This window comes from Lissotriton vulgaris, chromosome 6 (genome assembly GCF_964263255.1).
Source record: "Lissotriton vulgaris chromosome 6, aLisVul1.2, whole genome shotgun sequence".
Lineage (NCBI taxonomy): Eukaryota > Metazoa > Chordata > Amphibia > Caudata > Salamandridae > Lissotriton > Lissotriton vulgaris.
The window spans coordinates 1502667222-1502694626 of NC_141694.1; positions in this window are offsets into that span (position 1 = coordinate 1502667222).

Genomic DNA, 27405 nt, shown 5'->3' on the forward strand with positions numbered 1-27405 from the left:
GCAGGAAGCTGGACTAAATCTGTCTTATTGTGGTTGGAGGAATATGTACAGCCTCATAAGGTATTATAGTTTCTAGCGAGAATTATTGAGAGTAGAATTATACATAGATTGGTGCTATAATTCCTATGTTTTGTCATTTCAGATCCCTTGTCCCTGCTGACCCCTCCCCCTCCCCGGTCTCTTTTCATTATTTATCCCTCGCCTGATGGTGCGAACCCCCTGTGTTTACATTCAGGGTGTTGGTAACATCGGGAGGTGGACCCCTTTGTTCATTGATCGTATCCTGCGGAGCGGACCCTGACAGAAAGGGAGTATTTTGCACTTCTAAGGTTTCCTTTGAAGTTTCCCCTAGAACAAAAATAATTTTGAGTATAAGTACAGGTGCTCTGAGCCAATGTTTTCAAAGCACGTTTGGAACTGGAAGGAAACCTCTGTCAGAAGGACTGCTGCCCTGCTCAAATAACTCATCCGGACTGCTCTTCTGCTGTTGCACTGCTGCGTGCTACTTGCTGGGTAGCCTAAATGACTCACTGGATTCTTTTTCTGCAATTGCCTTGCTGCAGCTGCTTTCTGTCTCTGTTCCACCAAGGCATTGCGGTGCTGCCAGGAAAGATCGAAATTAGAACTACTGCATGTTGTGCTGGTCTGTCTGCCTACTGGTCCCTGCTTTGTGCCCCTCTCAAGAGTTTCACTGGCACAGGGCTGCCCCAGAATTGTCCATGGGACTCTGAGTCTGCCATCGCAGTCCTTACAACTAGCCCATGGTGGGCACTTCATCTTCATCGATGAAGGAGGCTGCCTCTGGGACAAATTCCTAGACCCGGCTTGTGGTTGCCTAGTGCCATCGCCTCAGAGGAAACCCCTCTGTGAAGCGGCTTCCGGCAACTGTGTCACCGCACTATGGAGGAGAGCAGCTTGTGTTCTTCTCATACTGCCAGGCTTCTGGAAGGGAAACCCAGAATCCAGCACCCTGGCCAGCCATGGAGAGGACAGAGCAAGTCACCAGAAGGAAGCCAAGGAGGTCTTTCTTGTCTGCATTTGGCCATACTGTCTGCATCAGCAGCATGTTTCAACGCACGTTAGCGGGCTGCTGCCGCTGCTTCTGTCCTTGCCTGTGGGAGACCAAATGAGATCTTCCGTCCTTCATCTAAAGGGTGACCCTACCTCACCTCCCCCCCATTGTGACATGGCTGGGAGGGCATTTGCTGCCGCAGCATGATGGGGAGAATCCTCACCGGATTCAGGAAGGAGCTGTGGGGGCTGTCTACTAGAACTACTGTAATGCTCTCAATAGGTGGACAGATGCCCCTGAGGCCTAGGAATATTTATGCTGATCTAGTGTATTACCATATAGGCTTATCATCTGTATTGCTAATATAATTTTGGTTGTTTTGCCCTACTTTATGTCATTGGCCAGATGAGTTATTCACTTGCATTACTGGTATTGGCTATATAATTCCTGTTGTATTGCAAACTAGGAGCCACTTCACTAAACCTGCACAACTTGCAAAGTATGGTATAAAGTATATCATTTTGATTCTTGCATTATCAGACTACTGAGTTTTTTTAATAATAATTTGGCATTTTGAGCACAATATTTATGATTTATAATGTTCTGGTATCATGATATATACTATATAGAGAAAAATATTTTTATATAATCATGTGTTAAGTCTCTTTTCTGTGTATTCATTCTAACAGGTCCCAGGACACGATGCTTGGAATGAAGATCAACTTGATTGGGCGATGGCAGATGAGCAACACATGAAGAGCTCAAAGAGGAACAACCATTTGACAGAGGATGTGGCGGAATGGGCAGCAATGTTCAGTAAACGAATAGATCCCCTGAATAGTCGACCACTATGAATGGTGTAGGGTGTATTGATGATTTTGTAGTTACCCACAGGTCCATATTTACAAACCCCTATCACCACATCAAGGTTCCTTTCAGTGACTTTGTGATGGCAATAAGGGCCTCACTTTATTTACAAGGCACAATTAAGACACTTAACGTGGCTTAATGCGACCTGGTAAATAAGGCACCCTTTCATGCTGTGTTTAGTGTGAAAGGGGAGTGCAATGGGTTTTACTGTGGACGTGCCACCGCAACATCCATTGGGGCATATTATCAAGAAATGACGTTCACATTAATGCTGCTTTAGCAGCAGAAACTGCCGCTAAAGAGGCAATAATGGCCTTGATAATATGCCCTTGTGAATTCCCATAGAAGCTCATCTTATGGTGTGAACATGGGCTTCTATGGGAAATCTCTTCGGGTATTATCAAGCCCATTATCGCCTCTTTAGCGGCAGTTTTCTGCCGCTAAAGCGGCGATAATCTTAACGCCATGCTTGATAATATGCCCCATTGATTTTGACGCTACCCCCTATTTACAAGGGCAGCGTAAATAGGAGGCAGTGCCAACATTAAGAGCAGGGAAAACCTTGTCTTAAACAGGCAAAATGAGGAGAAATGCTTCATTTCTCCTCTTTTTTGCTGTTTCCATGTGTGCTGCCTTGTGCAAGAGAAACAGCAAATTGCCTATGATTGTTTATGTGCAGCAGGTCCCCCTTCCTGCACATAAGCAATTATGTAAACAAAATGCAGTTTTGCAACTTCTATGTGTGCTGCATTAAGAAGAGAAGAGTGTTCTGGTATTATGGCCATCACACCTAACCCAAGTCAATCATTTAGTCCACTGTCTAAGCAGCAGTAATAATGTATTTCATATGTTCTATATAAATGGGTCATTGTAGTGCAGCATCTGATACTGAGCTGTCTGGTGCGATCCTTGTTTGTTTACTAACCTGTTTAATTTTCTGTGCAAATGACACCCAATTGATGGACGGAATGCAGAACAAATCAAAGCATTCACCCCCAGTCAGGAGATTTGGGTTTAATCCATCATTCTTTTGCTCACCATGCCACCCCAGTTTAGACCAGGCCATATGCAAATCAGTCTTGACCCTGTGCCTCTTGGCCATGAGATTGATCTGTTCCCAGCTAATCTTGTTATACTGAGATCTAGTTCAATGCATCAATGGTTAGGGATCTGATAGCTCAGGAACGCATTGAACTCAGAGACAATCTGTCTTCTCATGTGTCCGAAGTCACAGCAATTCCTTATCCTGGTATTTACTCTTCCCACGGAGTTATTGTAGAAAGCATTTAGGAGCATCGTAGAGGAAGTGGAAAAGTAGTTTGTAAGGAATGAGTAAAACCACAAATTGAAACTTCCTATTCACTATTTGGTATACATATTACATTCCTAGTGTTATTACTGAAATAATTTGTTTGTTAAAAGTCTGCTTGAAGATACAAATGTCTACATGTTCCTTGTGGTCTACCCTGGAATGTCCAGAGTAGTGTGAGGTCGTGCACTGCGTAGATTTTTTCGTTGGTTATGTTGGTGCACCGTGCTCCAGAAAATCGTTCCCTGCTCGGGAGCGTGTTTCTATATGAATATAGTTGCAACCCCACGCCTATGGGATGTCTTTCTGGGCACAGGTTGTTAGCTGCTGAGAGCTACAGCAAGAATAAACAAAAAATGCTTGACAAAGTTTCTTGTTCCATATGACTTTAGTCTTCAAAACATATTCATTCCATATATTTCTTTATGTTTTTTCAAATGCATATGTTAAGGTATTCCATCATACATCATAGCGGTTATCAAGTTTAAACTGTACCAGTTATCCTATGGATACAAACAGTTTTAATTGCCTAAAAACCTGTGATTGACGTGTGTTGAACTAGATGTACTTAGTCAATGAACAAAATCCCTTGTAGTCATCTCTTAATTTAATCATCCTTTGCCCAAGCCTACAAGGGTTTATTGGGTCTCCCCAAATCTTTAGATATTAGGTACAGTAGATGCAGCAAGGGGGTGCCAGCCATGGCCTCCCGCTCGACTGAATAGGCAGGATCCGACTGGGACCCATACCACCATTCGTTAATCACCAAAAGGTGAGAGGTGGAATACAATGCATGGGCGTCAGCTACTGCAATGCCGCTGCAGTAGGTGGATTGTGCACACATGCAAAGCGCAACCCGGATCGCACCCCCCTGCCACAGGAATCTATTGAGGATTGAGTTGCGTAAACCATGTTGAAGGAATAGTATATCAAAAATGCTGAAGCCGATATAATAGGCCTGGCAAGGACACCATCTTAATAATAGCAGATAATCCATACAAAGACAAAGGCAAAGGCAGCTGGGACCAAACCATCATCTCATTGTGGTCAGCCGGGAGTAGTGGGGCGATATTGTGTGCCCATGAGACTATAGGGCACGGCAATATAAAGACCCCAAGGTACTTAAAGCCTGTAGTGGCAATGAATAATTTGGAGGCCCAAGCCTGATTCCTCTGTCCCCTGAATATAGGGAAGAGTGTGGATTTCGATGGGTTGGTGCTCAATCCCATAGTTTCACCACAAATTTGAAGAATCTGAAGGACACGGGCCCGAGAACCACGGGTCTGACATAAAGAAAAGAGCATCATCAGCATAGAGCGTGATTCTATCTGAATACTCCTGTGTCCAGTCCATCCCCCGGATCAGCGGGTTCTGATGCACCCACACTGCTAGGGGCTCTTTGGCTAAGGCAAACATGAGGCGGGACAGGGGCATCCCTGCCTCATACCCCGACGGATGGAAAAAGGGGCTGATCAAAAACCAGACACACAAACAGATGAAGAAAGATCAGTATACAACAGCCGCATTTGGGCTATGAACCGAGGACCCAGGTTTATGGCATGAAGGAGCTTGAAGAGGTAGGTCCAGCTTGGGGAGTCAAATGCCTTATTTATTTTGGCCAGCAGAATGGCCACCGGGCGACCAAGTCTGTGGGCACCTGCAATGGCATTGTGAACTCGCCTAATATTATATCTGGTAGAACGCTGTGACATAAACTTAGACTGGTCAGGGTGAATGAGATCCTGGATGCATGAACAGAGGCGGTCTGCCAGGACCTTCCACAGGAGCTTGGGCTTGAAACTGAGCAATGAGATAGGACAATATGAGGCTGGGTCCTCAGGAGGACGGCCAGGCTTCAGGAACACCACGATCTCTGCATGCCACCAGTCCGTGGACAGAATACGCTGCTCTAGAGCTTCATGCAGTGCCTCGAGCAGATGTGGGCCTAAGGTCGCCATATGCGAAACCATGAAATTGCTTGGAAAGCCATTCGGACCTGGGGCTTGCCTGGATGGATGCTTAATAATAGCGTCTTTAGTTCATCTATCGTTATAGGGCTATCTAGAAAGTCCTGTACTTAATCGGAGAGCTTACGAAGACGAATATATAATAGAAATTCCTCTATGAGGGACTCCGATATCAGCTCCTGCTGTCAGTAGAGATTGGAATAAAAATATGCAAAACCTTGGACTACCGTTTCAGGGGAGGTGCAGAGCGCACCATCCAGGGCCCTCAGGAGGGGTACCTGTACAGGGGTTAACCTAGCCTGACACAGCCAATGAAGTATTTTGCTGGACTTATTGCCCCATTGGTAGATCCTGTGCTGGGTTGCCAGCCACACTTCCTTGGCCTCATCAGTAAGGTGCTGATAAATTTGCTGTTGGATAAGTAGGAGATTGCGCCAAGAGCTTGGGTCCGACCCTTCTGACATTTGCAACTCCAACTGACTTTGATGTTCCTCTAGTTCCAGTATCTGAGTCAAGCGCCTGCGTTTCCAGCTTCTACAGAAGCCTATGTCTGCTCCCTAATCATTGGCTTAAGGGCCTCCCAAAGTATTATACGCGATGGGGATGAGTCTACATTAAATGGAAGATATTCCGCAATGTTCGTAGGGTGAAATACACGCCTTGTGTCGGACCATCCCAATGTGTGCGCATGGATATTCAGCTTGGATGTAGGGGGTGTTTTGTCAGGTCGCACTGCCGCAGGGTTTCCGTTCTCTCACAGAACTGTGCATAGAGATCTAGAACCTGGGTGAGCCAGGGTGACCCACAACTCACCTATGTTTCAGAAATCCCCTTACCTAGCTAGCTACAGTGTCGCATCGGTAGTATATACTTCCCAATGTCTTAGACAATCCAGAACATGAACTTAGAATACCTCAGGTATCGTGGAACACATGAACACTCTTTCGTTATATTATCATTCCAAACCGAAACTGGGAGGCAATGAAAACACGTGCAAGTTTGAAATGTTTATTTTTCAATGCAGCATTCTCAAACGCAGTATCTTGTATAATATCAACATACATATTATAAAAATCAGAGTCAGCAGCATAGTCACTAATCCATAGTAAGCAAATGGTGATAACATATTATGATGCAAAAATCTATAGAATTCTGTATCACCTATATTTCGCGCACCCTAATTAGCATATTATATTATATCTAAGAAGGTCTCATCTGGGCTCTTAGCTGGGCGGACCCATACCTCGAATTCTCAGTAGGAGGAGATCACATCAACAGCTACCAGCTCTCAGCATGTCCAGCATCAAGTGTGTGTCTCATTCTCTGTAACTGTATCTTGAACTCACGTAAAGCCAAATGTTGGCACAAACATTATTTGTGTTATGACTAACGTGGTGCGAGGATCAGGCCTGCAGCAACCTTGTGTTAGGTTATTCAGAGAGTGTGCAGTTCTCAGTGTTTAGACAGTTGTACCAAGTGTTCCAGGCACGACTGATACCAGTGCAATAACATATTATTCTCAAATAAATCACATCTTTCGTCTAGGTTAAAAGCTGTAATAACAACTAGGTGTCGTGTGCAAAACCGAAGCAGAAAGAAATATGGCGTTTAAACATTTAATAAGCACATGCTAACTTAACACAATATATAGAAACGTAATAACCATATGACACCCCCCCAATGATCCGAGGACGGTCAAAAGACAAAAATATAAGCCAATACTCTATGAGAGGCAAGACATGAAAGCAGAGTTCAATGATATTGAGCCAAGCTAAATGTATGTAAATGCATGTAAAAATCAAAAACACAAGATTATATGTATGAATGCCTAAAGTGGCCACACAAAATATAAAAAGTCGAACTTGAGGCCTAACTTTTAATAATAGGCCTAGAACATATGAAAAAATCGAATGTTCGTATTGAAACTGGCACCATTCAGAATTACTAAAAAGTCACGTGCCATAATGATGGAAGTATTCAGAGTCATTCCTCGTTGAATGAATATGCAAAATAGGTAGCAACAGCTTCCAACATGAAATCACTGCCATCATCTGAAAACAGTTCAGCCATCCAATTAAGCAATGGGAAAGAACATACGTGCTCCTCCAGCACCGAATCCTCTAGCAACATCAGAGGACAACTCAGCGGGTTCTCGAGAACGCTCTGTGCCAGAAAGTCATGCGCTGCTGCGAATATGTCCCACTGACCCATTAGTCCATGCATCGCTGCCACAGCCATAACCCTTTCGCCAGAACAGACCAACTCATGAGCCACTACGGGGGACATCAGCTGATCAAAGTTGACGTCAGGAGAAGTCGGTAAACAGAGACACAAATCAATGGCCCAGTCGAAATCACAGCTCAGGCAATGAAACACAGGCTGGACACAGGTGAAATAGGAAAATCTGAAGGATAATCCAAAAGCCGTGCTTAAGGTCGCAAGCGGCAGGGATCCATAATAATCAAGCATCCGGTTGCGAAACTGCATCAGTAATAAATAAAATATCACCAGAACGCCTGCAGCCAAAGCCAGCAAAACAGGAAATCCGCCAAACAGGCTAGCGAATATAGAATGAAAGAACGCAGGGATAATACCAAATACTTTTTCAAATGTAGTCACGAGACCACTGCTAACCATTTTAAAAAAATGAGCCAGGCTCGTTGTGGAGGAGGCATTGAAGATTTGATGAACCAGCTCGCAAAAATGAAACGGCAAATCAGTACTTAAAAGTGCTTGTACTTCTGTGCGTGTGTTTGCTATGTGAAGGACATAAGTTTCGCGGGCAGAGCTCAGGGCCACCTGTTTTTGAGACAAAAGGGCTCTTATACGGCCTAAACCATTGAACTCAGCTTTCAAGGTTGGTATTCTTGGCCAAATTAAAACTTCTGAATTCCCATGCGTGGGTGGATACAACACATTCTTGCAGCAAACGACCCTTTCAGACATGGTAACCACATATGCGATACCGGCCTCTAACCCACAACAAAACTCGTTATTCAAAAGTAAATAACTACCGTTGGACAACAACGTGAACGTGGGAACTATTGCAGGAACTGGTGTCCCTTTCAAAACACAGGCCAAATTTGGTTTGTCCTGATTACAAGAACCATGCAACTGGATGTGTCTGCAAATAAGTGAGCGGTCAGGCGACTGTGTACATTCTTCACCATTCAGATTCACTTCATTCCCCTCCTTAAGGCATCTGTAAGTGTACGGTAAAGACCATGTCTCATGGAGGAAAGCGCTGCCTAATGGTTCATATCGTCCAATGGCTATATATTTCATACAATTTGTAAATTTATACAAAGCAAAAGGCAATGTTATAACACCATGAATAAGCCATGTTGCTGCAGTCACTTCAGCCACCGAAAATGGCAGGGATTCTAATTTTTCAATATGTAACATAGAAAATGTTGCATCTCTCATTGACAACATGCGCTGTTTTTCAGTCAGATTAAACGGGGCAAATAATGATGAGACGTTCATAAAAGTCCATGGCACTCGACCAGACTTAAGAGTCTGTAGTGTCCATGCGAATTGCATTACAGAACGCAATTGATTTTGACCATGATATAACACGGACACTTCATCATGTACAATGTCAACAACAGAAGACACAATATTATTTAACGTGTAAATTCGGGAAGAAAGCGTGTTAATGCTGTTATCAACTACTGCAAGCACTTTTTCTAAATTAGCTTGATCAATAGCTCTCAGGCGTTTAGCAGCCTCAAACTGGGTAACTTTCCAAATTTCATTGTAAATCGCATACAGCCATCGTTTAGATCTACCTTAAGCCGGGCCTTTAATAAAATCGTTCAGATCCACATTATCATGCAATTGAGACAGATGTAGTTTAACTGCAGCTAAAGTGGAATGTTGTAACCAGTTTTGACACAGCTTCCCCACAGAATAAGTCGTGACAGTATAGTCCTCTTCAAAACGTGGATCGGGCCTGAGTTTTGTGAACCCCTCAGCCAAACCCATAAAACGGCGCTGGCAAGAATCAGCACTCTTTTGCCATACCAGCCAACCCTTGGAATCCAAACTGGAAATGTTGAAGGACGCATTGTGTAAAAGAGTTTGCAACTCTTGAATGGAGGAACCAGTGAAATTACCCCAACCTGTATATTCATTTAAATCTGGGATGGTCGGTGTATTTAATTTTTTAGAAGTAGCCAATCCAAAGCATGTTGTCTGGAAAATGGTCGAATTTAAAAACAACATGTGATTCGGGATGAGACATGCACGGTGCAAAGCCTCAGTGCCTTGTACCTGCCAATCTTTGGTACCCCAAACCGATTTAAGGTCAATTGTTCCTTTCCAGAACTCGTAGCCATCTACAGCCAACCTGTCTAAAAAGGACTTCGAATACAGTAATTTTGTATTGGTAAGTCTAACTTTGGAAATGGGCTTTTGTGTCATTTTAAAATAAAATGACTCGGGATTAGACTGATCAAAGTCTGTAAAATAGGTATATTTTTTCAGAAATGTATTGGAACTGCCACTGAATGGAGCAGGGCAATGTTCCCATTGTGTATAATTTACAGCAACCCTCCTGGAATTTGTCTTATGTAAAAAATGATTACCATAGTGTTGAAAACAAAACAAATCACCATAATTAATAGAATCTGTATACAGATCCTCAGCATCGAAGGCAGCATAATACTTCAAATCCGAGAATAATGCTTCTACGGCCTGAATATCCCAATCATCAGAACGTATATTTTGTTTAATCACATCTCCCATGTTTACTCTAAGCACATTTGGAACATTAATCACTTCAGTAGGCCCATGTATCTGAAATCTAACCGCATCCCACACAATCCCATCAAGGACAGGCCAAGCAGTAATGTTAACTGTATTTAAGTTTCGTTTCAGTCTGTGCGCAGAATGTGAAGAGGAAAGAGGGGCCAATGTTCCATTAAGGTACCGAATTCCTGTTCTTTCTTTAACGTAGTGACCATCAATCAGGCGGAAAAAATAAAACACAAAACCAATTGACATAAAAAGATAGAATGAAAATAGGATTAACCAAATGTATGTCCAAGGCGGAATTAAAAAATGTTTTTTAAACAACGTGGCATATCTTGCAATGTTTGTGGGTTTCTTTGAAGTTTCCGAAACAGAGTCAAAAGAGAATCTGGACTGGCCTGCCAAACGGGTCTGTAAATCAGGCATCGATAAATCAGCAGGATAAGTGTAGTTTAGCTCATCAATGTTAGTATCAGGAATAGTATTTAATAAAGGACTGGATATGGCAGGCATCTCGAGGGACACCTCCTGTTCTACACCAGATGTAATAGCCAGCACAGAGTGCCTCACCATGGAAGGACAGGATACAGCCGGTGTCATGCTATGAAGAATCGGCCACCCTGTGTGTCTTGACATTGTCAATAGAAATAAATCTGTTTTCCTTACGACCTGGAAGTGGTGGTAAAATGACTGTTCTTGTGCCCTTCACTCCAAGGACTCGAACTGGTGCTCGATACGAGGGACCAAACTCTTTCTTGTTATCGATCTTCTCTCGAACCAGTTCTCCAACTTGGGGTAGCCAGCCAACTACCGGGATCTGCAACGTATCATCCGATGTGGAGGGCAAATGTTCCTTTGCAAGACTGTCTCTGGTCTTTTGTAGATTCTGTAAAACATTGCAATGTTCATCTACGTCAAAGGCCCCGGCCTGGGCCTTGTAGTCCGGCCCATCAAGGTCAGGTACATACATCTTGATACCAAAGAGCATTTCGTATGGGGTCCGCCCACCCAGAGACCTTCTAGGGAGATTATTAAGCGCACGCTGCACGCCTATGAGGTGGGCTAACCAGTTACTGCCAGTGCCTACAACTCGAGCTGTCAAAGATTGCTTTAAGTCGCGGTTCATTCGTTCTACTACACTATTACCCTCAGGTCTGTAGGGACTCGAAAATTTGACTTGGACCCCCATCGAAACCATAGCATCCTTATACGCCTTAGAGACAAACGCCGGACCCTGATCCGAATGGAAGGTACCACAGGCAAAAATTCCCACAAAGACTCGCAAATCCTTAATGACAGTACGTGAATCAGCGCTCCGATGCGGCCATACCCACACAAAGCGTGTGCATGAATCAACTGCTACTAAGATGCACTTATACGCAGTATCAGAAGAAAATGGACCGCAGTGATCCAAATAAACACATCCAAGTGGTTTATTCGAGATGTACAACCGTGTCTGAGGCGGACGCGCAGCAGTCGAAGGTTTAATCTGCTGGCAAATGTCACATTGAAGAACATATTCACGCGTCTGTTTGTACAGTCCCCGCCACCAGAATCTCTGTTGTAGCTGAGTTACAGTTGCCGAGACGCCCGCATGCGTAGACGCCACACCTTCATGTGCCGCTGTAATCAAAGCAGCTCTGCGATCCGAGTTGGGAACCAAACGCTCGCCAAGTCCAGGGATTTTCACATAAGGAACCTTATCAGGACTTAAGTGGTATGTGTATTTAGAAGGGAATCCCGCAGGATATTTACCTCCCTTCTCCGTTGCAGCTATAGCTGCCAAGATGTCATCATCTATTTTGCTCTTGGACCTCGTGACTGCTGCAACTAAGTATTTTGATACCGCTGACTTCGCTGCTTCATCAGCAAGCGAGTTGCCAACAGCGTGGACCCCCACGCGCTGATGACCGAGAGTATGAATTACAAACACGAGTGGCAGCTTCTCTTTAAGTTCCGCCACTCGGACCCAGATCGTTTTATGTTTTATTGTGCTACCTTTGGAGTCACGAAAATCATTCTGAATCCAAAAGAACAAGTTTTCATTGTAAGACTGGACACAGTAGTAAGAATCACTTACGATCAAAGTCGTCAAACTTGGATCTGCGTACTCTAATGCAAGCATCAGAGCACGGAGTTCTGCCAATTGTGCGGTGCAGTCACCAAGCGTCTGCGTGTGCACGACACTGGACTCGAACTCATCGTTCACCATGGCACCGACCACAATGGCGCAAGCGGAAACGTAGGCATGTTTAGAACCATGCGCAACCTGCGCCGAACCATCAGTGTAAATGATGCAATGGAAATCCTCCAACGGCCGCATTGCTAATGGAGCAGGATGAACAAATTCATACTGTAAATACTCCTGTGACCGTAAAGTGGCATCAAAAATAAACGTGACATCCTGGGACGTCAAGGACGCAGCCCATTGAATCCACCGAGGGTGTAAAGCTTTGGAATTAGGTACACTGGCTTTTGTAACCGCCTCTAAGGCAGGACAGGACACGGGGTAACAACCAACATGCGCTTTCCTTGTGACAGGGCACGTTCTTTAAGAATTGCCATCTGCACAGCCGTTAAAACTTTCTCCACAGTGGAAAAACGCAATTCAGCCGAAGTGTACAAGTGTGACTTGTAAGCAATAGGTACTGCGGAGCTGCGAGAACAAAAGGTGGGGGCCAGTCAGCCTCCGAAAGCAAAATGTCATACGTAGACGAGAGATTTTCCCAAAATACCCCTTTTACAGTTCGCTGCATGTCACCTTCAATTAACAGGACAATTTCAAAAAGTCGTTCAGGGGGAGCAACATGCGTATCTGCTGTTTCAATCACAACATAAGTGTCAGTCGCTGTCACCTTCAACAGTGGACGGAGGGCCTCTCTCACTATGGTAATCTCTGCTGCGCTGTCTAGCAAGGTCAGAGCCCACGTCAGATTCCGAAGCCGCGTTCTCACTATCTTCGGCATAACGATGCGCGGTCAGGGCAGCGACTTTCTTCGTGGTAAACTGTGGTCTCTTGGGCGTAGAGCCTTCCTGCTGATCTCCACTGGCACGCGGGCGGGGCTGACCACGTCCTTGCTGGCCACCCGGCCCTTGCCGCCCCCTCCACCACCGGTTGACGGAGCCGATGAGTCCTGAAAGGAACGAGGAGAGCGTTGGTCAGAAGCCTGAAACCTCTCAGGCGATTTAATCATCGCGCGGTCGCGCAAATCATAAACACGATCCGACTGCGCAGGCATTGGAGACGCAGGAGCAGAAACCTGTGTTTGTTGTTGTTGTTGCTTACCCTGATTCTGCTTTTTAGGCCAATTTTGTTTTTTGGACTTTTGTTGACCACTAGTTTCCGATGTCTGACCCTGGGGCTGTTTCTTCTCCTTGTCAGGAAAAGATTTAACCCCCTTTGCATTGCGGCCCACCATTTTGTAAGCAGTCACAATAATCTTTGCCAACTGTCGGGGTCGGTCGGCCTCGGGAACCAACGCTAATGCGTTAGCAACTTGAAAGTTCACTGCATCCCCCTTGACATTCGCAAGGATCAGATTGCAAACCACATCAAAGGAGCCACACAGGCGCATGCCCAATTCAACAGCCGCCTCCGGTCCGTGTTCGTCCTGAACACGTTTAAGGACCCCACCTAGATTGGTCACAGACGGGGAGCCATAGCACCTCGAATAGACCGCTGCAAAAGTTTTTCCCCAGGTCTCACAGTCAGCAAGGTCAGGAGCCAGATCTTTCGGCAAACTCAGTGTAAGAATCCGGTGTTTATCACCCGGACTCGTATTGGGAAACACAGCTTCCAGCTGGCCGAATTTCTCAGCAAGCCAGAACGGAAAATCGTCCTTTTCCTGGGGCTTCTTACCCATCACGGAATTAACCATGACCGGGTTGATTTTCAGACCAGCATGTTCTGCTCGAAGCTGTGCGCCTCTAGGGGCCGCGTCCTGAACATTACGGCCAATGTAATGAACAAGCGCTCTAATCACTCCCACCGCGACTTCATGAAGACGCCGCAGATCAGCCACGTTACAAGTGGCACGTTGAGGGTGAGGAGTAAATCCAGCCAAAGCAGGCCAAGTAGTGCCCGGAATGGACAAAGGACCTAACCTCGGAGCGGTTAAAGCGTGCGGTAGGGCGCCACCAAACCAAACTCCATGCTGCCAAGCGTCAATAGGAACCTCCAGTGCTCTGTACGGAGCGTACGCAGCCGGTACATCTGAAGCAGTGTATGTGTGGAACACACCAGAATTAGCGTCCACTGGCGGAAATGTCACCCACGAATAAAACAATTCGTACGGGTAAGCATGTTCCGCACTCACCACCAGAATCACAGCCAAGCCTTCCACAGGAACATCATACATCCGCAAATGGTCACGCACTGCAATGCGACTATGCTGCGGGATGTCCACGGCTTGAGCCATGTTAGCACAGGATTGAGAAAAAACAAATTATAATTTGTAGCACAACTGGGTAGAAATTCAAAGAAACCGTTTTAGATAGATTCAAGCTTGAAAAGGACCTATTTCAAAAATAGGTAGGTTTTTCCGACACTGCCGCTTTCCGGAAACGGGAATGTAGGCGTTAAGGTTTGAATGATATACTACTCGAGTGTCATGTTATAAGGCCAACCAACGTATGGGCGCCATGTCGCAGGGTTTCCGTTCTCTCACAGAACTGTGCACAGAGATCTAGAACCTGGGTGAGCCAGGGTGACCCACAACTCACCTATGTTTCAGAAATCCCCTTACCTAGCTAGCTACAGTGTCGCATCGGTAGTATATACTTCCCAATGTCTTAGACAATCCAGAACATGAACTTAGAATACCTCAGGTATCGTGGAACACATGAACACTCTTTCGTTATATTATCATTCCAAACCGAAACTGGGAGGCAATGAAAACACGTGCAAGTTTGAAATGTTTATTTTTCAATGCAGCATTCTCAAACGCAGTATCTTGTATAATATCAACATACATATTATAAAAATCAGAGTCAGCAGCATAGTCACTAATCCATAGTAAGCAAATGGTGATAACATATTATGATGCAAAAATCTATAGAATTCTGTATCACCTATATTTCGCGCACCCTAGTTAGCATATTATATTATATCTAAGAAGGTCTCATCTGGGCTCTTAGCTGGGCGGACCCATACCTCGAATTCTCAGTAGGAGGAGATCACATCGACAGCTACCAGCTCTCAGCATGTCCAGCATCAAGTGTGTGTCTCATTCTCTGTAACTGTATCTTGAACTCACGTAAAGCCAAATGTTGGCACAAACATTATTTGTGTTATGACTAACGTGGTGCGAGGATCAGGCCTGCAGCAACCTTGTGTTAGGTTATTCGGAGAGTGTGCAGTTCTCAGTGTGCAGACAGTTGTACCAAGTGTTCCAGGCACGACTGATACCAGTGCAATAACATATTATTCTCAAATAAATCACATCTTTCGTCTAGGTTAAAAGCTGTAATAACAACTAGGTGTCGTGTGCAAAACCGAAGCAGAAAGAAATATGGCGTTTAAACATTTAATAAGCACATGCTAACTTAACACAATATATAGAAACGTAATAACCATATGACAGCACTGCGCGCCACCTATCTTGGGGAGCCATCACGTCATTCCAGTCACTGCCCAGGATCGTCAGACCATCAGACCACCCCAAAGCGGTGACATTTTGTCCACGAATGTTTGACCCAGTGAGGGGGCAAAAATACTCCCAATCATTATTTGTTACCCCGCAACCGTGTCGGAGACTATGGTGAACTGACCACCAGGGTCTAACCAATGTTTGGAAATTAGGATCGGCACGCAGCAATGAATGAGGATCGCTGTGCCCCATGCACCCCGTGTAAACCTGGAGTGATATACCATGGCATAACCAAACCTACAAAGACATGGAGTTTTATTGCCCAGAGATGTGTCTCCTGCAAGAGAAGAATGTCTGTGTTGTAAAGCTTTGCTATGCGGAGTACCGACTCTCCCTTGATTTTGTTCAGCAGACCACGTACATTCCACGATATAGCATTCAGTTCTCCAAACAGAGAATTACCTGTTTGTTGTGTCATCAGCCCATGTCATAGTCCATGTCTGTAATCACAATATTGGTGGCATGAGGTGTATCAGTGTGTACGGTGCTAAAAACAGTGTTAACAACAAAAAAAACAACAACTCCCCTCCCTAATACATCAAAAAACAAGGAATACCTGTCGCAGAGAAGACATTACTCGGGCCCCAAACGTGAAGACCTAAGCAGTGCCACCAAAAGAATCCACCCATCCCAACATTATGTAACATAACACAAAAATTTCCAGGGGCGTGGAGTGTTCATTCATCGCCTATAGCCTGTATGTGGGATCACAGTATATTATATTCCAAATCCCCAATGGAGTGGCCAGCGGCCGCATTGTTGGGCTATGTGTCTGGCTGAGCCTGGATCACTCAATGGCCTTGGCCTGATCGTGGGCTCTCGAGTTAGAGCGAGATCTGTGCCGCTGTCTTAACGTGCCTCTGTTCTGTCGACTCCTGTGTGAGCCCTGCGAGGATTCGGAATGTGGTGGTTGCGGCGTGTGTGTTTGAGATGCACCTTTTCATCAGTCAAGGTGAATACCTCCTCGGGAGAGTCAAAAAAGAGCGTCTTGGAGTTAAAGATTACCTTCATTCTGGCGGGGTACAGCAGCATATAGAAAAGATTCATTCTTCGAAGTCTACGTTTTGCAGCCACAAAGGTAAAGTCAGGGAATACCATGATTTGGTGAGAATTAAAGAGCATTTGGTCTTTATGTTTCCTGGTGAACCGAGGGATGGCGTCTCGGTCAGCATAGTTGAGGAAATCACGGGTCTCGGTCGTTCTCCTGGTGGTGGCATCTCAGTCAGGCCACGGTGGGCCCTCACAATCACGAAGCAGGGGGAAATAACATCGGATGGCAGTAAGGATTTAAACCAGCCAGTAGGAAAATCGTCCATGGCCGTGCCTTTGTATCCTTCGGGAAAGCCAACCAGGCGTATGTTGTTGCGCCAACCCCTACCTTGAGCGTCTTTGACCCATGAAGCTAACTCTTGTGTCACAACTGTAAGTTTGTTAACCTTCTTCTGGAGAGTTATCACTGTGTCCTCTACAATGGAGACCCTGGTTTCCGCCTCCGTGATCCAGTCCACTGCCTTGCGGAGGTCTTGACTGAGGAAGGACACCTCGGATCCGACTGCCCCGATCTGCGTTTCAAGAGCAGTCTGCAATTGATTAATTGCAGCCAGCAGGGCAGCATTATCTGGGGACGGACCCCTGGCACCTTCATTCCCTGGACCTGTAGTGGTGTGGTGGTCCAATGTGCTTTGCTTGGAAGCATCCATTCCCGGCTTATCTTTGTCCATTGTGGGAAGAAGGAACAGGCTGGAATGGAAGAGGGAGAGAAAACATCGAGGAGGGATAGACCCGAACCTTCTCTCACAGCATTGCTGACTCGCATATCCAGGGGAATAATCTTCAATGTGGATCCCAAAGCATTGCGGCAGTCACCCCAATCAGGGCAGGCATGGATTTTGGCCTCACTGACAGAAAGACGCACCAGGCCTAGCCCGGCCGCTTCTGCTGACTGGGGAGGACAGCCGAGCAGACCCCGTAATGGGACCAGACTCGCCGGACTCCTGACCCAGTAGCCTCCACCGACTGTATGCACAGAGGGTCAGTGAGGACGGACTCCACCACGACGTCACTCCGAGTGGGCTGTCCCAATGTGCAAATGGATACCAGCGCAGAACCATCGATGAGGGCTTTCCAAACAGTCAGTGGCCCACTCCAAAGCACCGCTCAGGAGCTCCAACTAACACCCTGTGCCACTGTGTGCAGGCGCAAATCGGAGGGGAGGGGTGCCGCGCCGGCCGAAGGTTTCACAATGGGTTGAGTGCACCTCCGACTCACTTCGGTGCTAACAGAGGTGCCATCCTGATTTGTGGCCTATGCACCAGGAATTCAGCCTTGTCACCGCCCGGTAGTTAAAAATGTAATGATGATACTTGTAAAGCGCACTGTTACCCCATCTCGGGGTGTCCTGGCGCTGAAGACCGCTGGGGAACCCGTCCTGGCTTTCCCTGTGAGATGGTCCCTTCTGGGTATCTCCAAGGTGAAACCAGGCATCCCCGGCGTCTGTGGGGGGCCATTGTAGAGATGAGGCAAGCTTAATGACCAGAGTTGCCGAGTGTGATCCCTGGTTAGAGTAGGCACCGAGGCGAGAATTATCGAGTCCGTTGACCCTGGTCCACGACCCTGCCGCGTCGGGAATCGAACCCTGGTCCCGGGCCGTTCTCTGCTTCCGGGTCTGCCGCCTCTAACCAGTGAGCCTCGGCTTTAACTACTGCGCCTGCCAGGGAGGAGCAGGACAGGGAGAAAGATGTCCGCCCACAGCTTTTAACACCGCTTTGTGGCGACGCATGATCTCCATGTAACTAGAGCTAATCAGACCCAATTACCTCACTAATTAACATCGGCTATTTGGCGCAAACACTATAAATAGCCTACACTCGCTCCCTTCACTTATCATCGAGGAGGCGAGGAGCTCAGACATAGGTGTAGAAGCGGGAGACACACCTTTGAACAGTAGAGTATGAGAGAGTTGGTATGAATGTGTATGTTTATTTTTCAACTGTGTTTCTGAGCTCTTCGTGTTATACCCAACCATTAAGTATAATTGAATGATTCTCCCAGAGTCCTCACCTGGATGTTTCCTGAAGTTTTCTCCTTTTTCTCCTCAAATAGACAGCGCGTGACCGAAGAGTTCTTTTTGCTCACCCTCCTATGGGGCTAGTAGGTCCCATTTGATAGGTTAAGCATTGTGGATTACAGTTCCTACAACGTATAAGTGCACAGATGAATGACACGTTTGTTGCACTTATAGCCACTCACTATGTTTTGCACGTGTATGTTGCTGACTGGACATTCTTCACTAAAACTGTGAAAATTGTGCTATTTTGGATTTCAATTTGTTTGTTTTATTCTTCACAGACTTGAATACATTTGCCGCATAACAGTGGAGCATGATATTGATCACCCGACTCAGTGGAACCTTCTCACCATAGTACGGTAAGGGTGGAGCCCGATTCTGTTTATTATAGGTCCCGATGAATGCCACGGACCCGACTGGGCCAACTGGCAGAAACATGTCGATCACTCACATCATGGTGGGGGGACAATAGAATCCCCAACACACCAACCATTTCTTTTAACTATCATAAAGATGCCAGTTACATTAAAATGAGTTTGACATCTGTATTGACTTTTTAAATCTCCCTTTTTTTGTAAGGGCCCCCACTTAGCTTTAGTAGTGGACTCCTGTCTTCAGGTGTATGCCCGCCCTCTATTAAACCAAGTTTTTAGAGGGCGAGGACTGGTTATTGATGAAGCATGACACCAGGTGGTGTGTGAGACCAGTCTTTCACTGTTTGTGAGATGCCTGCACTCACGAAATAACATTGTAGCACTTAGGTCACCAGACTGGGAGCTGCTCTTTTTGTGCTAAACATGAACTACTACCTGATTTACTTTTTTAACACTCTTACCTGGTGTGGCTAGACCACAGATTTTGTCTTTACCATGTTGTAGGCAAATGTACAGAAACATTTTTGCATTGGTTAAATAGCTGAAACGTCTGGGGGAATAATAGAAGATATGTGTAGTCTAGTAACAGCAGTCAACATATCTCAAATGAGATTCATGAGAGATTTTCATGTGTGGTGAACACAAAGATGATTATTTATTTCTCAGCGTGGCCCTGTGATGATAAAATGACTTTAAGATGTTTATGTAATATTAAATTGTGGCATGCATTATTCATACAAATAGTGATTACATGGGGCATCTTGTTTTCAGGATGGTGCTTCGGGAATTTGAGAGTACTGGGTCTTCGGGTCCTCAGGATCTAGAGTCACCAGAAGGACAGAAGGACAATTGTGTGTCACAGATGGAGAGAGGATGGCATGAATATCAGCCATGGGAAGAATTAACTTAATAGAAGGAAGGGGAAGAGTTATCTGTCATTAGTCACTTCACTGAGTGCAACTGCACTGGAACACCAGCTCAAGGTGATGTAGCCTCTCCTGTTTCCCACTACTCCATCAGAAAGGAGCATGCTTCTAAACAAGACAAGTTTGGGTGGGGTACCCTTTGTTCATGGTACCTCTGGGAGCCCTCCCAATCCCACCACTCTTTGCAAATCAGGAAGTCCTAGACATGTTTTCTTGGTGTCTTCTGAAAAGGGCAGGATACATTCATGTTTGATTTCCTGTAGACTAACCAAACTTATGCAAGGACTTGAGAGAGATGTTGGTCTTTTGAAAGGCATACTTCATTGCATTTTTGTCCACATCGGAGGTTGAACTTTTGTTGAGACCATCCAGGAGGCAGGGGTGGCCAATCTGACTTTGTCTCAATAACCTCACACCTACCACTTGTCTCTCCACATATTCCTCCTACGATCCATTTCTCAATTTACCCCCATATCCTTTCAGTGGTCACTGGGAGCCCATTTTCACTAGAGATTTTCCCCAAGTAGGTCTTAAAGCTCATCACCAAAGAGTTGTTGAGGACATGAAACGTTTGAGAAAAGTTATTTCTTTCTACTGAAAATGTTATACAGAGACTTAGTTTTCCATTCATTTTCTTATTTATTTCTTATTTAGATTTTTCTCTGATGGCATTTTCTTGGACATTTGTTTTGCAGATCTGCTTCACTTCAGCTCAAGTTCAGAGGTTATGAGGCAAGTATGGTTTTGAGATATGATTCCCCAGTCACTGTTCAGCCGAGCCTATTTATACAGCTTAAATATAATTTTGGTTTTGGTAACATAAGGCTTTCTGGTGTCCTTTTTCAGTAGTATACTAGATTTGAAGTGCAGAAAGGTATCCAAAGATTGAATTTTGTTATAATGTAATATTTCTTTGAATGCTTGCCACATATGTATGCCGTGCATATGCATGCTTGTGGGAAATATTCCGGGCATGAAAATTGAGCTCAGTGAAGGGTATGAAAAAGGAATATAACATGTTTAGTTGATAAGTAAGTTTAACAGTTGACTCATAGCATGGGCATCTTCTAAACATTATTTTTAGATGTGGCAGTTTAGTTGGAAAGAATGAAGTTCACTAAGTATATATCTTTCTAATAAATACAGTTTCTTCTGAAGTGGGAAGGTAGCTGTGATCCTGTTGGATCTGTCGGCGGCTTTCAAGGCGGTAAACCATGACATCCTAACTGACTAACTTTTCGAATTTGGATTAAAAGGCACTACTCTTAAACTACTTCCTGTCAGATAGGGCACAACACGTAGCAATGGGATGCTTTTCCTCTGATCAATTGAGGCTGCCATGTGGGGTACCACAGGGCTCCTAACTAAGCCTTTCCCTTTTCAGCCTTTATGTTACTTCAATGGCTAAGCTCATCAAATCTTGTGGTTTCTCAGTTGTGTCCTATGCTGACAACATCATTAAATCAATGGGGTGTCACCCACAGAATCAAAGGACCTGGGTATAGGTAATATATAAAACAAGGTGGTCCTCGATATTGATTCAAACAAAAATATATAAGTATAAATTATGTCTTATTTGTGCGATTAAATTCAAGCACATTGATTCAAGCAAAGGGAGGGAGATATATTAGCATTGATATTATTTATAAACACATTGAATGCAATGTAAAACAGTACCCAAAAATAGCAATTTAAGCTAAACAGGAAAGATGGATTTTAGCCACACTCTGTATTCTTGTTATACCAAAATTTTGTATATTTATTTACATCATCATAAAACAAATATATACGGCGCACAGGACTGTCAGAGTACAGTCAGAAAAAGAAAAAGGGGTGCTCTCGTGATTTTGAGAAGGAAGGAAAGGAGAGGTAATAATTATAATGTACAATAATAGTATTTACACAAAAAAGGGGGGCGGAAGCTATCCGCTGTAATATGCGCCTGTCCACATCAATTAAAAAGGGGATAAGATTAGGGTGGGGGAGGTACAGGCCAAATATGGTAAACCGTCGACGTTTCGACCCTAGTGCTCTAGGGGTGTTTGAGACCTCGGCTGCGGGTCTTCTTTAGGACAAAACCAGTGGGACTTGGGGGAGGAAGGGGGGGGTGTTGATAGGCTTGGCGTGGCTTCCAAGATGATCTAGGCTGTGGTCCAGCAGGTTGTCTGGATCGAATACCAATGGTGCAGTAAGGGGGAGACCTCCGTCTGAGCGTCTTAGAGGCAGGTCACCTGTCTAATGGATTGGTGGTGGGCTGGGATGTCACTACTAGGTTGTGGGCGCAGCGTGGTCGCGGCCTGTTCGACTGGATCAGGCCAAGAATGGGGTCAGGTGGGAAATCCTACCGGGGCCCAGCTATGCACTGCTTATGACCTCACATAGTACATCAATCATGAAATGGAAAATGGCTTAATTGATGACATCACTGATGGCATCTCAAATTACATCATTGAGGACATTACTATTGACATCATGCAATCATTGCGACACCGTCCTATACGGTTTGTGGACTTGAGGTAATCCAGCACAATTTTTTATTCACCTTAAAGAGGTTACCCAATTAAAGACTTCATATGAACTCCTCATTTAAGTCACAAGTTTGTAAGGTGTACATTTAGCACTAAAAAATCACCTTCTGCGAGGCCTTATGGACCTCCCATTGCTTAGTATAATATATTGCACACATTCCTAAGATCGGCACAGTAGCATAACAACATAGAGCCATGTTAACAGCACCATTATAAGATAAACCACATCCAAATGGGATACACCTAAGTTGTATATTGTTCTACAATCTGCAATGTATGACAATCTTTAGCAAAGTTATGGAAAGAAACCTTCCACACTTTATAAACACCCTAAATAAATAGAATTTGTGTATACCACCACATTGCATCTATTTAACATGGGAATGTGGCAAAATATTCACTGGTGGATAATCTATTGTTAATAGCAGCTTTGGCCTATCTCACAAATTTTTGGAACGGGCTTCGGCTTTAAACCAAAAACCTATTTTCAATCATAACTGTACAACGGACATCATGTGTACTGATACTTTACCTTGTTAAACTGAGAGCACTGCAACAAACGTTAGTGATTTGTAAATGGTGCATCATATAACTTTCAATAAGAACAATTTTTAAAATTGACTTCAAGGATTAAACTATTTCAATGCTATGGAGCTGCGCGCTTACATTCAGTAACTCTATGATGTAAATGGTTATTGCATTATCAGTTATGTCATCAGAGATGTCATCAATAATGTGATTTAACATGTCATGCATGATGTAATATGTGAGGTCATAAGCAGTGTATGGCGAGTGCAAGTTATAGACAGTTATTTATGTTTTTTAAATGTTAGTTTATATTATTTTAAAACTTAACTATAATGTCATTTTAACTTTCATTAGAGAAATAGATAGATAGATAGATAGATAGATAGATAGATAGATAGATAGATAGATAGATAGATAGATAGATAGATAGATAGATAGATAGATAGATAGATAGATAGATAGATAGATAGATAGATAGACAGACCATGCAAGAGGGAGGCCAGGGTGAAGCATCAACTAAGTCAGATTTATCAAGCCATGCAAGGCCAACTTGTGTCACACTGCATGGTAAGATGAATCTCGAGTAACACTATGCAGTGCAAATTGCTGCATTGTTTCACTCTGCCCCAGGGTGGTTTTCCATTGGTGTTCCCACGCATCCTCCCATGGATTTTGCCACATTACTGGTAGACCTAGGAATTAATCCCCAGGCGAGGCGTAATGAGAAGAAAAATCTTTATTTCTCCTTGTTATTTCCTTGCATTCTGCAGCACTCATAGAAAGAGGAAAATTAATTCTGAGCTTTATTTTTGTGCAGGAAGGTGTCCCACCTACACCAAAACCCACAAAAACAATGCTGGCACCCTTTCATAATCGTGCAAGGATGCCTGCAATGGTGCTAGGCAGCACATTGTACACCAGTGCAAGGAAAAGACAGGAATGCACCATATAATGGAAACCCTATCGAATGCCTTCTCGGTATCTAGAAGTATTAATGCCTTAGGGTCTCCTGAGAGCTTAGCCACATTAAATAGGGTAATTACCCACCAAATGTGATCTGTTGTTCCCATCTTGGGAATAAATCTGAGTTGTACCAGGGAAACAATCATTTTAACAATTTTTTTTTAACTTTATATAGCAATTTTTGAGAAAAAGGAAGCAGAGCACAGAGTTCAATTTGCAGTTCATATACAAATTACATTTCAACATTGTTATTTCCATTACGGTCAGCAAGGTATGGCATATCGGTGCAACATCAACCATAGTATAATCATTACATTCTAAGACTGCAGTAGTTGGCGTGGCGGGGGTACAATCAGTGGAAACCCTTCCCAACCCGCCATCTGATCGTCTTGTTCCAATAATTTTTTCAGCTCCTGTTATCCTACTATGAACAGTATACACAGAAACGTTTTTTGTTTAAAAATACAGTATTTCCCTCATCCCATCCCCATTGGTTCCAAGCCCTGTCCCTGCTGAGTAGGAGGGTTTTGCTGCTGCGAAGCTAGGAAATCTCGAAATGGTCCCCATATATCTTTAGGCCTGGAGGGCGCCGGTATAGTATTGGCATACATGTTGCTTTTTGTGGAACAGGTCGCTAAGCTTTGGAGCCACCCAGATGGCTTTGGCGCTCTTTTGCTACCCCAGCAGATTGCAACCTCCCTTTTTGCCAAGAGTAAGGAGATGACAGCATATCTGCGAACCTTCAGAGGAATTTGTACCACATACCCCAGCAATGCTATCTCGGGGAGAGGCTTCACTGGGATCTGAATCAATGTGCTTAAAAGTCTATGGACTTCCACCCAGAAATCGTATACTCGGGGAGAGCTCCAGGCCAGGTGTGAGAAGTCAGCCTGTGGGGCTTGGCAACGCTGGCAGAAGTGCGGTCTGGAGGGGTCTATCCTGTGCGTGCGAGCGGGTGTAGCATAGAGTCTACGTAAGAAGTGCATCAATTTGTGTTTGCTATTCAAGGATACAGTCTTGTTGACTTTACAGCAGTCCAGCCATTGCTCGTTTGTGATCGAACTGCCCAAGTCCGCCTCCCATGCAGAGCGCACCCTAGAGTCGTCCACCGGCATCATGTCAGAGCAAGCCCCGTATAATTGGGATATAAGGTGGAGACCCTTGACACTGTCTATCACCAGTGTAAGAGGGGGAAAAGAGGGGGGTTACAGTGGATAGTGTGGAAACTTGCTACATAATGTTGCGCGTAGTCTAGTCAGGACAAATTTGTCCATAAACGTAGTGTCCGCAAACGTGGACATATCCTCCAAGTCAAAAACATGTCCCGCGGGGAAGATATCTCCCATTTTGTGGATGCTGAATTTGTCACAGGTTTTCTGCACTAATTGTTCGCTGGTTATGGGTAATAAGTGGGTATTTGGGAGGGGTATGGAAGAGGAATTCAGTGATTGTGTGTGGTGATCCTGCGTAGCTTGAGCCAAGCCCAACTGGTGGTGAAGACAGGTCGTATATCTTTCGAATCTTTAGGGATACCGGTTGGTAAAATGGAGGCAAGTGTATCAGGGAGAACGAAATCAGATTCAGAACGGAGGTAGGTGATCCTAGCGTCAGGGTGATACTATGCATGTGCCAAACTACACTGCGCTGCAAGGTAATATAAGTGTAAATCGGGAACTACAAATCCACCCCGATCGTAGGGAAGAGCCATTACTTGCCATGACACCCTGGGCGTCCTGCCCCCCCCAAACCAGTTTTATCAATAGGGACTGTAGAGTACCAAAGACATTGTTGGTGAGGGATTGGAATGTTGTGAAATAAGTATAAAAATGTGGGTAATACTACAATTTTTATCAAAGCTATGCGTCCTGCCATGGAAAGCGGAAGCTTGAGCCAGGAGTCAATTCTTGTTTCCAGCTGTGATATTGCTACCCCGTAGTTACGGCGTATTATCTGTTCAGTGTCGTGGTGGATATGGATCCCTAAGTACTTCACTGAGTCGGTGTACCAATCTAACGGGAATTCTGGGGTCCAGTGAGGTGTCCCTGTTGTGAGAGGGAAAATAACAGATTTTCACCAATTGATTCCCAAGCCGGAGAAAGTGCCAAATCGGAGGATTTCCCTAATAGTGGATCGAGATTCGTGTGGGGGTTGTGAACGTAAAGGATGGTATCATCTGCGTATAAGGAGACTAATAATGGACCTGTTCTAAATACCAAACCCCTGTGGAGATGTTTTTCTTGGAAGTACCTCATCAAGGGGTCCATCGCTAAAATAAACAATATGGGGGAGAGAAGGAACCCTGCCGCGTGCCGCATGTTAAAGCAAAGGGGCAGAGAGAGTGCCGTTAAGGGGGAATCTAGCCATGAGCTGTGTATATAGTATTAGATGTAAATCCCTGGGGCATTCCCATGCGCCGCATTATGGAAAGAAAGTAGGGCCATTCCAGTGAGTCAAAAGCTTTTTCGGTATCTAGTAGGACAGCCGCTGCAGGCATTTCCGGGTCTAGTCTGTGCAGTTTATTAAACAGAGTTCTGAGATTAAAAGCGGTGGAGCGGTGTGGGATGAACCCCGACTGGGCGGGGGAGGTTATAGATTCGATGAGCAAGGAGAGGCGACAGGCCAGGGCCATAGCAAGTATTTTATAATCTAAGTTCAACAATGATAGTGGGCGATATGAACTACATTGTAAGGGATCTCTACTGGGTTTCGGAAGTAATATAATAATGGCTTCTCTCAGGGTGGGGGGGAGTTTTTGTATCTCCAGGGCTTCAGCATAAACATCTAATAAGTGTGGGGTCAACAAGTCTCTGTAAGCTTTGTAAAATTCAGTCGTAAATCCGTCCAGTCCAGGGGGGCGTAGACGTGTTCAGGGTGTTACTGGCCTCAGTTGTTATGGGTTCCGCCAAGAAATCCTGCATAAATTTCTCTAGATAAACTAACGCTACTTCTGAGAGATATTTCTCTTGTTCAGTGTGGTCAGGTCCTAGCTTGGTAGTGTATAGCGATTTAAAATAGGATAGAAACTCCTTCTGAATCAACAGGGGGTCCGTAAGCTTGGCACCAGAGGCGGAGTGTAGCTCTGCAACATAGGATTTCACATAGGGGGGTCTGAGCATCTGGGCTAGGAACCGGCCAGGGCGGTCCCCTTCTCCATAAACCTTGGCACTATGGTAGTTTCCCATGTATAACATTTCCTTATCTGCTACTGTCCTATATTCAAGGAGAAGAGACGACCTCTTCACAGCATACCCCGGGTCTGCAGCCACCCTCTGTGTTGCATCTAACATAGCTAGTTCAGTTCCCAATCGGGAGAGTGTGTTGCGCAAATCTCGGAGTACCCAGCACTTTTTGAAATACATATCCCCTTATGTAAGCCTTAAACCCCTCCCAAAGTGTCGCTTCGGAGTCCAGGGAACCCATGTTTATGTCAAAGTAGTCAATAGACACAGAAGGGGGTT